The sequence below is a fragment of the Geotrypetes seraphini genome, chromosome 5 (genome assembly GCF_902459505.1).
Source record: "Geotrypetes seraphini chromosome 5, aGeoSer1.1, whole genome shotgun sequence".
Classification (NCBI taxonomy): domain Eukaryota; kingdom Metazoa; phylum Chordata; class Amphibia; order Gymnophiona; family Dermophiidae; genus Geotrypetes; species Geotrypetes seraphini.
The window spans coordinates 74,376,488-74,392,176 of record NC_047088.1 but is presented as its reverse complement, the minus strand read 5'-3'; positions in this window follow the sequence as shown (position 1 = coordinate 74,392,176).

The window sequence follows — 15,689 nt, the reverse complement described above, 5'->3', positions numbered from 1 at the left end:
TATATTACCTCCCCCTCCCATGTAATACCCAATTACTTTCCTATCAAATATTTTAGTTCAAACCTCTACCCTATCTTTTATGTCTTGTACAGTGTCCTTACTTTCCTCTCTATATTAAACTGTAAATTGTTCAGATAACTTGGTTATGGGTAGGATAGCCAATCTTTAATAAACTTTGAAACTCCAACAGGGAGGAAGGGAAAGAAGAGAGTGAGAAGGCATAACTTTAGGGCAGCCTTCAGGCATGGTTAAATGAACTGAATGCTTTCTAATGAATGCACATTCCCACTTCCCATGAACAAGTGAATTTATGGTGACCTCATATACACTCAAGGCCATTTTACCATACCTCCCCTATAAAACTGATGAAATTAGGGAAAATATGTCAAAGTCGAATCAGTCTGAAATTCAGCTCATTCCAAGCTGACCACACACATTTTGCAACCTCTTTATCTGTGATACAATCTTTGTGCCATATCTTACTTTAAATTAAAAGCTAAAAACTTTCAAATGCCAAGCATTATAAAAAAAAGTCATGAAGGTAGATTTTTCCTCATAAGAAGTAATATCATTGCTGACATTCTAAGGCTCTCATAGTTCATTATATAAGGGCTCCTTTACAAAGTCGCAGTAGCGGCGGCTGCTGCAGTAATCGCTCCAATGCCCATAGGGATCTAGCCCTTTATTTGGCATTATTGCACAGAAGCAACCATGGTTCTTCCATGGTTCTTATGGGAGATCCAAGCAAAAGAAACAGGACTATGGAATCGATGATCTTGGTCAAAAGTTTATTAACAGTCTTCACAATAAATTGATGCAGATCAGTGGATCATTCCACACCAAATATCTGTACTGTGATATAAATGGATATGACATGGTCCGTGTTTCGGAAATGACAACCTTCTTCGGGGATCCAATCTGATGAAACCACAAAACAAAATGTGCTGAAAAGCATCCAAAAATATAACTGTGAGCTAAAATCCAGAGCGCTGACAGTAAGATCCAGAGCTGTCAGCGCTCTGGTTTTTAGATCACAGTTATACAGTATTTTTCAGCACATTTTGCTTTGTAGTTTCATCAGATTGGACCCTCGAAGCAGGTTGTCATTTCTGAAACACAGACCGTGTCGGGTCCATACCACATACTGTGATACATATGGAATGATCCACTGATCGGCATCATTTTATTGTGAAGACTGTTAATAAACTTTTAATCAAGATCATCGATTCCACAGTCCTGTTTATTTTGCTTGGTTTTCCCTCTCTTACTGTGGAAGATTTTGGTGCTTCTTTTTGGCTTGATCTCCCGATCTGCAGCTCCAAATGCCTGTTACTTGGCACTGTTGCTCTCGTTCAGCATCAAGTTGCATAAAGCAGCTGTTTCACCATCTGCCAATTAAAGGGTTAATGGGTGTTGGAGTTTGCCACATGGCAGCCACTACCTTGGCTTTGTAAAAGGAGGGGTGGGGTGGGTAAGTAAATCTTTTCATATCCTCTTCTTGGTGGCTTTGCTTCTTGCTTTCATGTTTAGTTTTTGCTGAATGACTGTTTGGGTAATTACACCATAATGCCGAAAAGTATTTATCAGTCATTTTAATACAGTCAGAGATGAAAAATGTAGCTCCATAATAAAAAAAAAAATAAATTGGTTGCTTTTATCTGTACATAAATTGGAACCAATGTAGCATCCATAACAGTAGAAATTATATCATTTTATCTATTGAAAGAGATCACAGCTCACTGACTGACTGAATAAGCTGCAATGATAATATGCTAATAAAAATGGGCATGGACTATATAAAACTAGATTGGCTCTAAACTGGTTCCAGACAGAAAGAAATTTGTATGTACAGCCAATATCTCAGTGAGGATTCATTTCATTTAATGAATGATTCATTCTAATTAAAATAAAAATGAAATGGCCTTTACCGTACTCTAAGAGAGTTTACCAAACTAATAGAGACTATTTGGAGACTAAGGTATATCCTATAAAGTACTCATGCAAATATAATGCCTCCTCATTCCTAGAGGAAAAAAGTCAATTTTTATTACATGTTATATAACAGGGAATATGTCTTTCTATTAAAATTTTGTTCTAACATGAGGGAGGTTAGCTAAGATTTAGGGCTTCTTTTACAAAGGCACATTAGGGCCTTAACGTGCGGAATAGTGTGCCCTAAAATGCCGCGCACACTAGCCGCTACCGCCTCCTCTTGAGCAGGTGGTAGTTTTTCAGCTAGCGCGTGCACTAAAAACGCTAGCGCACCTTCGTAAAAGGAGCCCTTAATGCTAAAAAATGCAAGGTCATGCATTTGAGCTGCAAAAACCCAAGGGAATGGAAAAGTTTAGGAGGTGAAGAACTTTTGGGCACAAAAGAGGACTTGGGAGTGATGGTATGTGATGATCTTAAGGTAGCCAAACAGGTTGAAAAGGTAACGGCGAAAGCTAGAAGGAAGCTAAAGTGCATAGGAAAAGGAATGGCCAGTAGGAAAAAGGAGGTATTGATGTCCCTGTATAAGACTCTGTTGAGACTTCATTTACAATATTGTGTACAATTCAGAAGAACACACTTCCAAAAAGATATAAACAGGATGGAGTTGAACCAGAGGAAGGCTACTAAAATGGTCAGTGATCTTTGTCATAAGGTATATGGGGACAGATTTAAAGATCTCAATATGCATAATTTGGAGGAAAGGTGGGAGAGGAGAGATATGATAAGAGATGTTTAAATACTACATGACATAGCGGTTGGTCAGCAGCATTCTAACATTATACTGGTAATTCCTTTCATTTAAGCACTAAAGTTGATTATTCACCTCTTCCCTGATGAAATGGGACTCGTTGGAAGTGGTGGCGCTGTACCAAAGATAAGTTAAATCCTGACTGTTGATTATGAAGTATATATAAAAAAAACAAGTAAACTATTTATAAAAATAAGATTAGAAGATAAAATAACAAAGAGGGACTAATGAGGATTGTGGCTCAATTGTGTTATATTATATAACAGGCAATCTGAAGATTCCTGAAGAAGCTATTATGCTTTATCACCACTGTTATGTCTACTATTGAAAGTTTCTCTGTCTATACTGTACATGTGCATGAGGCATGAGAAAGGAAGCTCTGGAATGAGAGGGCATATGATGAAGTTAAAAGGTGATAGGCTCAGAAGTAATCTAAGAAAACACTTTTTTACCGAAAGGGTGGTAAATGCATGGAATAGGCTCCTGTTAGAGGTGGTAGAGACATAGACTGTACAATCCACAGATCCCCTGAGAAGGGTGTGCAGCAAAGGTGGTGAGCCCAAAATCAAAGGCAAAGAACCAAGATCCCACAACACAAAACGGGAGAGTCCAAAAGCAAAGTGGAAAATGAACTTGGAACCAGGAATGGATGATAAAATAGTTTATTGGATATCAAGTATCTCTGTTGAGCAATGCAACAAATACACACTGGAACCTGCCTATATGATACTTAATGTTCAATAAACTATTATCCATTCCTGATTCCAAGTTCAGATTCCACATTGTGCGCTTTTGGAGACATAGATTGTGTCTGAATTCAAGAAAGCATGGGATAGGCACATGGAATCTCTTAGGGAGAGGAGAAGATAATGGATTCTCTCACAAAATTGGCACTCAGCCTTGGTTGCCCTCCCCCCATGCACCACGTATACCCACTGTTCTTCAACAAATGTGGATTTATTAGTGGCTGCAGTCATAAATGCCCAATTACAAACATCTTCAAACAGTAAATATCAACATACCACAATCATTAACGATGCACAATTTGATACCAATACATTACATCATATTCGACAGCAATGAACATTGATACCATTGTACAATATAATATTGCTGTATATCGATTCTTACAATAAGCAACTCATCCGTGGATTGTCCAGCCTATCTGGCCGGGCTAACGTTGTTCCCCTGGGAGAGCCGTTCAAGCTGTCCCCGCCTTCTCCCCATCCCATTCGAGGAAAGGGTCCTTCACCTGCCAGTTGTCGAAGTTAATGCCACATGGCCTTCCCACCGTCCAAGCAGGGGAGACATGCCTCAGAGTGTTTACATCACTTGCTTCTGCAGGTCTATACGTTGCCACTTCTTTGCTATCACCAAAATATAACACTTAGTGCTTTCTTGGCCATATGCTGTGTGTATGACCCCACTATGATCTCCCGCCACTACATGGGATAGCGAAACCTCGCTTATCTCGGGTTTGCCACCAGGCATATGGCTGCAGCCCCCGTGCCACCTAACGTAGCCCTGCTGACAAGTACTTACCAACATTCTGCACCAAGATCAGATAAAGCCATTCAAATGTTTCAATGCCCCCCATCCCTGGTCTGCATTCCCCATGATCAGGAAAGAGACAAGCTACTCACAAGGGACCCCACGCACACCCTAGATATTCATGGTGAGCAGCAATGGTGAAAGGTGGTGCCACTCCCCTAACGTGGCTCTGCTGACAAGTACTTACCAACATTCTACCCCAAGATCAGATGAAGCCCTCTAAATGGGTCAATCCCCGCTCGAGACCCTCTACTTGAGCATTCACATGAATGTTTCAATGCCCCCCATCCCTGGTCTGCGTTCCCTATGATCAGGAAAGAGACACGGTACACACATGCAAGCCTTAGATCTTCGGATCTAGCGCTGCATATGGTGAGCAGTATTGGTGAAAGGTGGTACAACTCGACAATAAACATGTCTTAGCCATAGTAAGAACGGGGAAGATGGGCCAGATAAATAAACAATTACGACTTGCCTTAGGATATGACTTGAATTATCCAGACTTAAATAATCCAAAGGTCGATGCAATTTGTAGGAGAGTGAGGAAAAGGCCATATGGGCCAGACGAATAAAAGATTATGACTTGAATAATCTAAAAAGGTCACAAGCCTTATAGATGGAATTTGTCGGAGAGTGAGACATGCAATTTAATGGGTGCTACTGAGCTACTTAAAGAGGCTTACATGACCATTCGTCGATATTAAATTACAGAGATAGCATGATGGCATGAAGCAACAAATGCCTTGTATTACCTCAGGGAAGACTGGTGCACTATTTATGCAATGAAAAGAAAGAGAGGAATAATTAAGTTCCGACAATCCCCCAAAATGCTGATGGCCAGCGTTAGGCTCTTAGTGTGCCTCTTCCATTCAATGCTATCCCTAGCTTAGTTTCTGCCCTGCCTTAACTTGCAAAGCATTCATATCTGACCTTAGGGAATGTCATTCAAAACAGCCTTAGCCAGCCTAAATTAAATCAGTGCTTAAAGTGCAGTGAAGAGGTGCTAAAGACAGCTAAGAGGTGTTAAGATGTGTTACTGACTGTTGCTTAGGATGGACAGCTTAGAATGGACAATGGGTCCAGGTGCACAGATAACTAATATTAATCAGAAGCTATTGTCAGAGGCATACTGGAAATTACTCTAGTCTGTAAAGGACCTGTTCTATCTTTATTCTTCTCCAGTGTCGCACACCTCACTCACCCTCTGTATCAATGAAACTAACCATTGTTTCCAACAATTTACAAAAGATAGGGATCCTTCAAATCAATAGATTCTTCTTGTGGTATAGGGTTATATCCCAGCTGCCAAAATACCTCAAGGACAATGGTCTGCTATAGGTGTGCAATGGAAGGGAGGGATGAAAACTGTGAACCGTCTCTTTTTGGTGAGGCTACAGAGATCATGAAGAGGCACTGCAGAGGCCATTGAATAAATAACCTTACCAGGGAAGGAAGAAGGTTGTGTGAACCCTTCTTGAGACCAGGCCAGCACAGAACTGTGCTGGACTCCCGTGCTCAAGATCAAGAACCTACGATTCCTCATGGGCAGAAAACTACCACTGCCCCAGCAGCTGATTGGCCCCGAGATAGGTTATTTAGAGACTCCTGTGTTCTCGCAATGCATGACCTCAGTCAATAGAATATGCATGACCACAGTCAATAGAATGTGTGCTGCAGGGGCGATAAGGGGCGATAACCCCTCACTCCCTGTATCAACAATGTAATATAATGTAATGTAATGAAGCCAGCTCACGAAGCAAAGTGGGAAGAAGATAACTTGGGTTCAAATTGGTGTCAGAAAGAAACTACCTGTGCTAAGCATGACATAACACTGCTCACCCACCGACAGGAAGAATTGCCAAGACCAATTTCTCTGACCCAACGTCACCTTGATGTATCTCCAAAATACCTCCCTAGAAAGTTTCCTGTAATATCGCTGTCTGTATACAGTCTCCTCCTTCGCAGATTGCCTTGGTCTGGCCACCTTCTCGTTCTGGCATGCGGACACAGCAATAGCACCTTAACATTCTTGCTCAAATCACCAACAAACCAACTGCATGCCATCGCATAGACCGCCATCGCAAGGCCTCATGCACCGCTACTCAAATACCAGATACATTATATTACATTACATTAGTGATTTCTATTCCGCCCGTACCTTGCAGTTCTAGGCGGATTACAAAAGAAGCTAACTGGAACATATCCAGGAAAGTTACAATTATGGATTTAGGATTACAAAAAGATAAATGGACATTTCCAGGAGAATTACAATTTAGGGAGCTGTTTACATGGTTGAGACTTTGAAGAGAAAAATTTCAAGAGTAGAAGAGACTTTGAGGGGGAATTTATAAGGGGGGGAATGACAAGGGGAAGAGGATACGGCCTATCCAGACACTTAAATACTATATTAATCTATCTAAACCTTGTTAAAGTTCTTGGAAAACGCCCTGTCATGGGAGCACACCCAACAAACAACCATACCAATATAAGGAAGTTCTTCACCTAGAGAATGGTGGAACACTGGAATGGTCTTCCATAGGCTGTTATAGGTAAACAACCTCCAGGGATTCAAGACAAAGTCAAGTTCCTGCTAACCAGAACGTACGCAGGTAAGGCTAGACACAGTTAGGGCACTGGTCTCTGATCTAAGGGCCACCATGGGAATGGACTGCTGTGCACGATGGACCATTGGTTTGACCCAGTGTTCTACCACAAATCCCCTGCGCCCATCAACTCTCCGGCCTGGACATAATATATAGAATCTATATATATATTCTATATGTTGATCCATGCCCTCATGAAGCAATGAATTCCACTGTGATAATGAGAAATATGCCTGCTGATTTTTCTCTGTGCCTAACTGATAAAACACAACAACCGTATGAACACATTCGTCACATTGCCCCCTATGAGGAAAACTCCCACAATATATCAACATGAATTATGTCACCTCGCTTGACTACAGCATACCTAGAGCCAGTGGAGGCCAGGCACATGAGTGGTGCTGCCTCCATGTGGTCTACTCCGGACCCCACATATGGCTTGCCCCTGCATCCATGTGGCCTGCATCATAACTGATTAAACGGCTCTATGGGTAAATATTTATACCGCTTGATTGGGCTCACACTCCACGTACCCATCATTTTCCTTTCAGAGAAGAAAGAGGAAAGAAAGCACATTTGCTCATGAAAGACAAAACCAACCTTAGTGTGGCACAATGGCCAAAGCCACAGCACCATGGGGGTTGTGGGTTCAAATCCCCGCTGCACCCCACCGGGACATACAGGGAAATTTGCTTGGGTACCTAAATAAACTCATGTAAACCGTTCTGAGTTCTCCTGGGAGAATGGTCTAGAAAATTAAATAAATAAAATTTGAACCTTGATCGAAAGAAAAAGGTGGCTGGAAGCCCAAGATGAAATACATGGTAGAACGTGGGCAAATAACACAACCCATTTCCTGAATGAGAGGGAACGCTGCCCAACTGCACCCGCCGCTGCAAAAAATCCATGAGGCCAGCCAGCCCACACCAACCAAACCGATCCCAAAATGCAAGAAACATTCTACATCTGCCTTCCCTGTACCACACAGGGCGATCACTTTCTGCATGGGCATCCTGGTACATGCAATGGTAGATAACAAGGGAGAAGCAGGACTATCTGGTAATTCATGTATAACAGAGCTGTCTCACCCCAAATGAAAATTAAATACTATATATAAATCACTGCTATGGTGGGAATGCCTCCAACGCATCCTTATTTCTGATCTCCCAAAAAGTTCCGTACAATGCCTCTGACCTGCCTGATGCAGTCCACCTACTGCAGACCCACGAAAAAGGTCCTCCCCTTCATCTGCTCTCATGCCTCTGGCTACCTTCCTCTGTCAGCTGCCTGCCTGCTTCCTCCATGGGGGACAAATAACCCATCCAGTCTGCCCATCTGCAGCATCTACCATTTCTTCCTCTCCCTAAGAGATCCCATGCTTTCTTGAATTCAGACACAGTCTTTGTTTCCAGCACCTCTACCGAGAGACTATTCCACCCTTTCTGTAAAAAAAATATTTCCTTAGATTACTCCTGAACCTAACACCTCTTAAATTCATTCCATACCTTCATACTCTGGAATTTCCTTTCAGCTGAAAAACACTGGCCTCATTCATATTTATGTCACTTAGGTTTGAATGAGCATCAGTTAATTGATGACTGACAAAAGGGTGTTTTATTACAATTTTTTTAAAATCCTGCAGCAGCATTTGATATAATTAATTGTTCTTTATTGTGGTGCATGTTTTTTAATATCTGGGGTTGGCTGGTATTGCATTTTCTTGGCTGTCATCATATTTAATAGCTATTGCTCAGAAGGTAATTTGGGAAGCTCTGAATCTGGTTTTCAACTGAAGACCAGTGAAATGCCTAGGGGGATCAGTGTTATTGCCCCTATTATTCAGTCTTTATGTGAGTCCCTTAGTTAAAGTGATTGAACATTTTGGAGTCTCATGTACCTATTTGCTGATGATGTACAGTTGTGGAGTATGATTGGAGGCAATCAAAATCAATGTCTGCAGTAAATGGGGGCCTTGAGGAAATTTCTTAGGGCCTCTTCTATCACGCAGGTAGGGCTGGTCTCGGTTAGGGCACTGGTCTTTGACCTGGGGGCCACCGTGTGAGCGGACTTCTGGGTGCTATGGACCACTGGTCTGACCCTGCAGCGGCAATTCTTATTTCAAATATTTTTATTATAATTTTATCAGAGAAAAAATACAATAAACAAAATAGATATGATAGATGCCAATGCATGACTACCTACTGTATAAAGAGAAATTACAAACATCATCAGTAAATATATAACAAGACAATCATACAGGGCACTCCCGTAGGAGACACTAGTATAACCTGGAGAGGGAAAAAGGAGAAAAAAGTCTTGTCGTAAGCATAAACTCTGCATAACAATAATAGAGTGTGCACTCCGATCATGTTATTTTTTAGATACAGATATTAGATTATCTGAGGAGAAATTAGCTTTCGATAGATCTTTCCAGTTATAGAGGACCTTTGTACAATATACTGTAATATTTTGCCTTTTTATGTATTTTTGACATATTACGAATGTTATATTTATGCACAATGGGATTTTCACTGTTATCATTGTTCTATATAATTGTATACTTTACTAAACACCAATAAAATATTTTGAACACAAAAAAAAAAAAAAAAATGTAATGTTAGCAAGTCCGCAGATTTCCAATTATGTAAAATCATTTGTGTAGTTATTGCAAGCAAAATAGTAAATAAAGATTTCTGCCAGCTAATAAGAGCATTGTCAACAGTAAGAGCTCTAAAAATAAGAGTGTCAATTGTGAGATAGGATTGTATCGGAAGAATATGTTTGATGGTAAGCCAAACTTGTGACCAAAAATTAGCAAGGTTGGGGCAGGCAAAAATCATATGATGAAGGTCTCCCATATCTGAATGACAATGCCAGCAGAGATTAGAATCTCTCAGGCTTGCACAAAACATTTTATTAGGCGTCCAGAAAGCTTTGTACGAGAGGAAGTATAAAGATTGTGAAATACGCCAAGACGTTTCCATAAACCATGTGTCTGAAGATTTTTTAGATCTGGGGAATAATTGGGATCTCAATTCCTTGTAAAAAATGGATGTAGTGTGGCCCAAATGAATCCCAGAGGAGAAAATGAAAGAAAAGCAGATGATTTGGGATATTCAAAGATAGAAGGTAAGCATTTTTTTTAATGCAATGGGAGTTGAATCCATCGAAAACATTCTGATATGGGGAGAGCAAATTTATTCATAATCTGAGAAAAGGATAGGAGAGTATCATTTTCAATAACATGGTCTAGCAACCAAATACCCTTATCCATCCAAATACACCAATGAATAGGATGATTATCGATTTAGAAGTGAGAGTTGTACCAAGGGCCTCTTCTATCAAACTGCGCTAGCAGTTTTTAGCGCAGAGAGCCATGCTGAATAGCCTGCATTGTTTCCGATGCTCATAGGAACTCTATGAGCATCGGGAGTAGCGCAGGCCATTCAGTGCGGCTCACCACACTATAAACTGTTAGCGCAGTTTGATAGAAGAGGCCCTAAGTTTCAGAAAGTGGAGTTAAAACTTAACCCAGGGACACTGAGTTATTTATGGGTAAGTAGAAAATAACAGTTTTTTTTTTTGTTCCATCTGTAGGTGATGATCCCTTGCGTAAGAAGGATGTAAATAATTTACAAGTGTTGTTACAGTAAATGCAGATTTATTGTTGAGGGACCAAATATCATCTATTGTTAAGGCTTTCTTTGCAAGTTTGAGATTGCTTTGGTGGATGAATTCGCTGTTGGATTCTGATATTTGGCAACCACAATCCATGCTTTTGTAACAATACTATCAGCTGCCAAAATGCTAGTTGAAAAAAGTTACATTTACTAATTACTAATAAGAAATCTACAGATCACATTTTTACAATTCTGGAAAGCCTTTACCTATTGCCAATAGAGCTTTAGACACAGTTTAAAACAATCTTTACTTCAGGAAGCAGGTGAAAGCTTGGCTGTTCTTCCAAGTTTTCTCCCAGAACAATAGCAGCCAGCAGCTAGTGAAGTAATTGAGTGGTTGCTACAATGGGATGAAACAGGCAAAGAACTGCATCTAACCTATTTTTCTGTTGTATTTATTTATTCATTTCAAGGCCTGCCACAATGTTGCCATATGCATAGTCAACAGCACTGAATATATGTGTAATGTAGTCAGTACCAACCCAGTATACATTTAGTTCAGGCCTACCACTGTCTCCATGAAGGGTTATTCTATAAACTAGGCATTCTCTTTTTCTTTTAAATTGTAGCTCCTCCCCCCCCCCCCCACACACACTTTCCTCTTGTTTTTGGTTTTATTTTTTTACGTCTGTCATGCTTTGTCCAGTCATTATTTAGTATGATAAATGGTTACCTTTTTTTTTATTGTAAAACACGTTAGAATTTATGATCAGCATTTATCAAAATTTTAATACACATGAAACTTGATATATGAAATTTATAGATAGCTGGCTGATGCCACCACCTATTGTTTCTGTGAAACATTGAAAAACTGTGATCTTTAGCAATACGATGCTCAACAATAGGTGGTGGCATCAGCCAGCTATCTATAAGTTTCATTTTTATACTCCACTATATTCTGCAAGACAAATGCACTTCTCTTGTCTGCTTTCCTGATAACTATGGAGGCATTCTGTTGCAACCCCTTCAATGCCTGTGATTCCTCCCATGTTAAATTGCAAGGTATCCACGATAGGGACTTTTCAACCACTTCAACTTCCTGTGGGAATAACGTTATGAAAGTCAAAAGGATGGGATCTAGCATACCCAGAGGGGGTCCATGTTGAAGGCTCTTTTACTACCGAATGATCAGTACTATCATAAATAGGCCCAACCCCAAAAAATAATCTAAGTTGCAGTTTCTCATGTGGGCAAGATGGAATAAAAGATAACCTTTGATATGATGTTCAATATCTAACAATGCGTATGAAGACCGAATTGCATAACAGGTTACTCCTGTTGAGATACAGGGCTCCTTTTACTACGGTGCGCTAGGGCTTTAACGTGTGGAACACGCGCTAGACCTTAACGCCAGCATTGAGCTGGCGTTAGTTCTAGAAGCGTAGCGCACGGTAATTTCCTGCGTGTGCTATAAACGCTAGCGCACCTTAGTAAAAGGAGCCCTGTGTGTGCGTGATTTGAGCGCTAAGGAGAGGAATGACCGGTTTTGCTGTTTCTTAAGTGCTGTTTTTTTTCCTGCTTATGAACTTGAAAGAGAGAGTGTTACTCTTTTTTCTGATCTGCCCCAGGGTGGTTTCAGATTGTTTTGCTGCTTTGAATTTGTTTGTTGAGTGGAATTTTTTGACTTATGATTAAGTTGCACTTGCTATATTTTAGCTTAAATTAAACTAAACTAAACTAAACTAAACCTTAGGTTTGTATACCGCGCCATCTCCATGGTCATAGAGCTCGGCACGGTTTACAGGGATTGTAATGAGAAAGGAACTCCAGGGAAAGGGTTAGATGAAGATCGGAGGAAAGAAGAGTGTTAGAGAGCTAGGATGTCAGATGAGGAGGGAGTGGTTAAATTTTTGAGAAAAGCCAAGTTTTCAGATGTTTACGGAAGGGTTGGAGAGCACTCAGGTTCCGAAGAGGTGGGGTAAGGTTATTCCAGAGCTCGGTGAGTCTGAAGAGGAGGGAAGTCCCCAGTTTTCCTGGGTGGGTAATGCCTTTTAATGAGGGGAAGGATAGTTTCGATTTTGGGGTAGGTCTGGTGGTACTAAGATTCGAGCTTATGCTATATTAGTTTTGTGCGGGATGTACTGAGGTCTTTATCTCCACTTTTTATGCTAAATTTGCAGCATCAATCTGTTCCCTCCTTGCGGAAGAGAGTAGAGTATTTGTTGTTTATATATTTTCTGGGTTTTTTTCTTACTCTTGCCTCGAAAATGCTTTCCTGTGATTTCAAACTACCCCAATATTGACTGGGTAAATGTAACATCAGGGCATGCTAGGGAGATAAAATTCCTTGATGAAATCAAGGACTACTTTATGGAGCAGCTGGCTCAGGAAATGACAAAAGGTGAAGCAATTCTAGACCTAGTTCTTAGTGGAGCCATGAATTGGTGCAGGAGTTAATGGTGCCGGGCCGCTTGACAAAAGTGACCATAACATGATCAGATTTGATATAATCCCTGGTTTTTTTGTTTTTGTTTTTTTTAGTGCAGATTGACTCCTGTCAAAGTTATTTTGTAAATGGCCCTGTTCAATTAGTTCTGTCTATATTTTGATTTAATATACAAGAGAATAATCCGAATGGTTTAACCTCTCATTTTTCAATTTTTCATTCAAAAGCTTTTAAGATTGTATGAGGTTTTTTTTTTGTAAATGTAATGGTCATCTTCATATCTCAATAAAACAAAAATTGGATTATATGCTCGACTAGGCAAGCATGACATGACTTTTGCTAGCATATGTACTGTAAAGTGGGAAAACCTGTGGGAAAATGCTATTTGATTTAGGTTCCACTTGAGTACACTGCAGTGCACCTGAAATGAGTTTGGTCTTAATGGCACTGAAAAAATGTAGAAGCCAGGGAAAGGAAGAGATCACTGATTTGAACCTAATTAAAAAGAACTGATAAAATGCTAGAAAGCCAGATGGCAAACTCAATTTCTCAGTGCTACACTAGTCCGAAGATGGAATATGTTTAGCAGCTGACATTCTGGAAGGGCAGACCGATCATATCTATTGACAATCCAAAAGAATATAATTAAGAATACAAAAGCATGCTTTGTAGACTGTTGGTACTGTAGTAGCTTTGGGGGGAAAAAGTTTTATTCCTGCATGCCAGAATCCAAATATATAACTTGTAATTTAAAATGATATAAGTAATAGTTCAGGACATAGTGGTAGTCATTAATTTAACCTGGTTATTTTTATGGTAGTATTACATATAATGCTCTATTAACATGGGTCTGTCATGTTTATATGTTTTTGTTTTTTTTAAAATAAATACTAGTCTGAACCCCCTGAAAAAAAATGAACTGCAGGAAAGCAATCCTAAGGTAATGGCTACAATTTTATAAGTGAAAGCCCATCTGTCCTTAATGTTAAAAGTATCATTTGCAAATCTTCAAGTCAGTGGTGTATCAAAGGCAGGGTAGAGGGTGCAGTTCACTCCAGGTGCAGACAGTTCAGGGGTACAATATGCAGTCACGGAGCCACAGTCTCTAGGTGCATGGCTGATATCCCTGCATGTCCCTTTCCCCTTCTGATGTCGACTTCCTGTTCAGGGCAAGAGACTGGCAGAGCTGAAAGCAGCATGCCTGTAGACTGCAGTTCTGCAACTGCTCCACACACCTCCATACTGGAAGAGGGGAGGGAGGGCAAGAGGAGAATTGTGATGTATCTGGAGGAGAGGAGTGCTCCGTCCTGGGTGACAATCAGGTTAGGTATGCCACCGTATCAAATGCTACGTTTCTTGCAATCATTTTTGAAATCTACAGATTCAAAAACTGCTATGGACAGTTGCTCCCTTTCACTAAACTATTGCTACATGCAATGTAAATGTGGTGCAAACTTTTCTGTTGCTAGAACTCTATTGCCCATATTGCTGCAAGTCACATGTGAAGACAATTCTATTTTATAGTAATTCGTTGTCTGCCAGTTCTTTGGTAGCCAGGTGTAAAATTGCATGTCTGGCTTTTAATGGTATTACTGGATGCTAGACTGTAGAAGTCTGCCTGGAGCTACTGGAGTTATGGTTGAAGCTTGATACCTTAGTTAGCGGAACACTTTTTTGTTTGGGAGGACCTGGAAGCTCTGCCCTAGACCTGCCCAAGCTCTGCTCCAGACCCACCCCCCATAATAATAGTACTAATTGTAATTCCATTTCTTCCATTTCTTCTTCATATACAGTACACACAATATAATCTTATTAACAATACATAATGGTAACCACATAATTAAACTATACAAAGCACACTGTATGCAAATAAAATTTTAATTAACTATCATTTATATTCTGGGATTTTTTTTTTCAAGAAAGGTCAAGGCAAATTAACAAATAGAAATGAAACAAAAGATGGAAAAATAAGATACCATTTTATTGGGACCAATACATTTTTCAATTAGCTTTCAGAGGCCAAAATCTCCCTCCTCAAGTTATGGTATCTTGTACTGACCTGAAGAAAGGGGCTTTGGTCTCTGAAAGCCAGTCAAAAATATATTAAAATTAGTCCAAAATAAATATCACCTTATTTCCATTGTCTAGTCCAATAGAAATATCACCTTCCATTGTCTATTTATAAATGTTTATCAATAGTGGCCTTCTTTCCTCATGTAGGAGTTAGATAGCTCCTAAATCTGAGCAAATTCTGCTTATAACCCTACTAAATTTTATCTTATTATATTTCTGTCATTTTGTTTACCTTCTGTATTTTCCCTTAATGTTTCTTCTTTACTTTATAGATTTGTATTTCATTTCCCCCTTACCCAATGTTATGAGTATGTTAAATTTGATTGTAATTCTGTATTGTTTTTTTAAATATTCCTGTTTATTGTATTGTTACCCATCAAATGTAATTTTAAACTGTACATCGCTTAGAAGTATGATTAAGCGATTAATCAAAAAAATTATTAAACTTGAAACTTGTAGAGAATGTACAAACCTACTTCCATTGAAGTCACTATTTCTGTACCTTTACTATTTATTTATTCTGAAATTGAAATTCCCCATCCAGTGGATCGATATTTTGCTCCTTCAAAAATTACAAAGACTAGGGGACACTCGATGAAATTACATAGAAATACTTTTTAAACCAATAGGAGGAAATTTTTTTTACTCGGAGAACA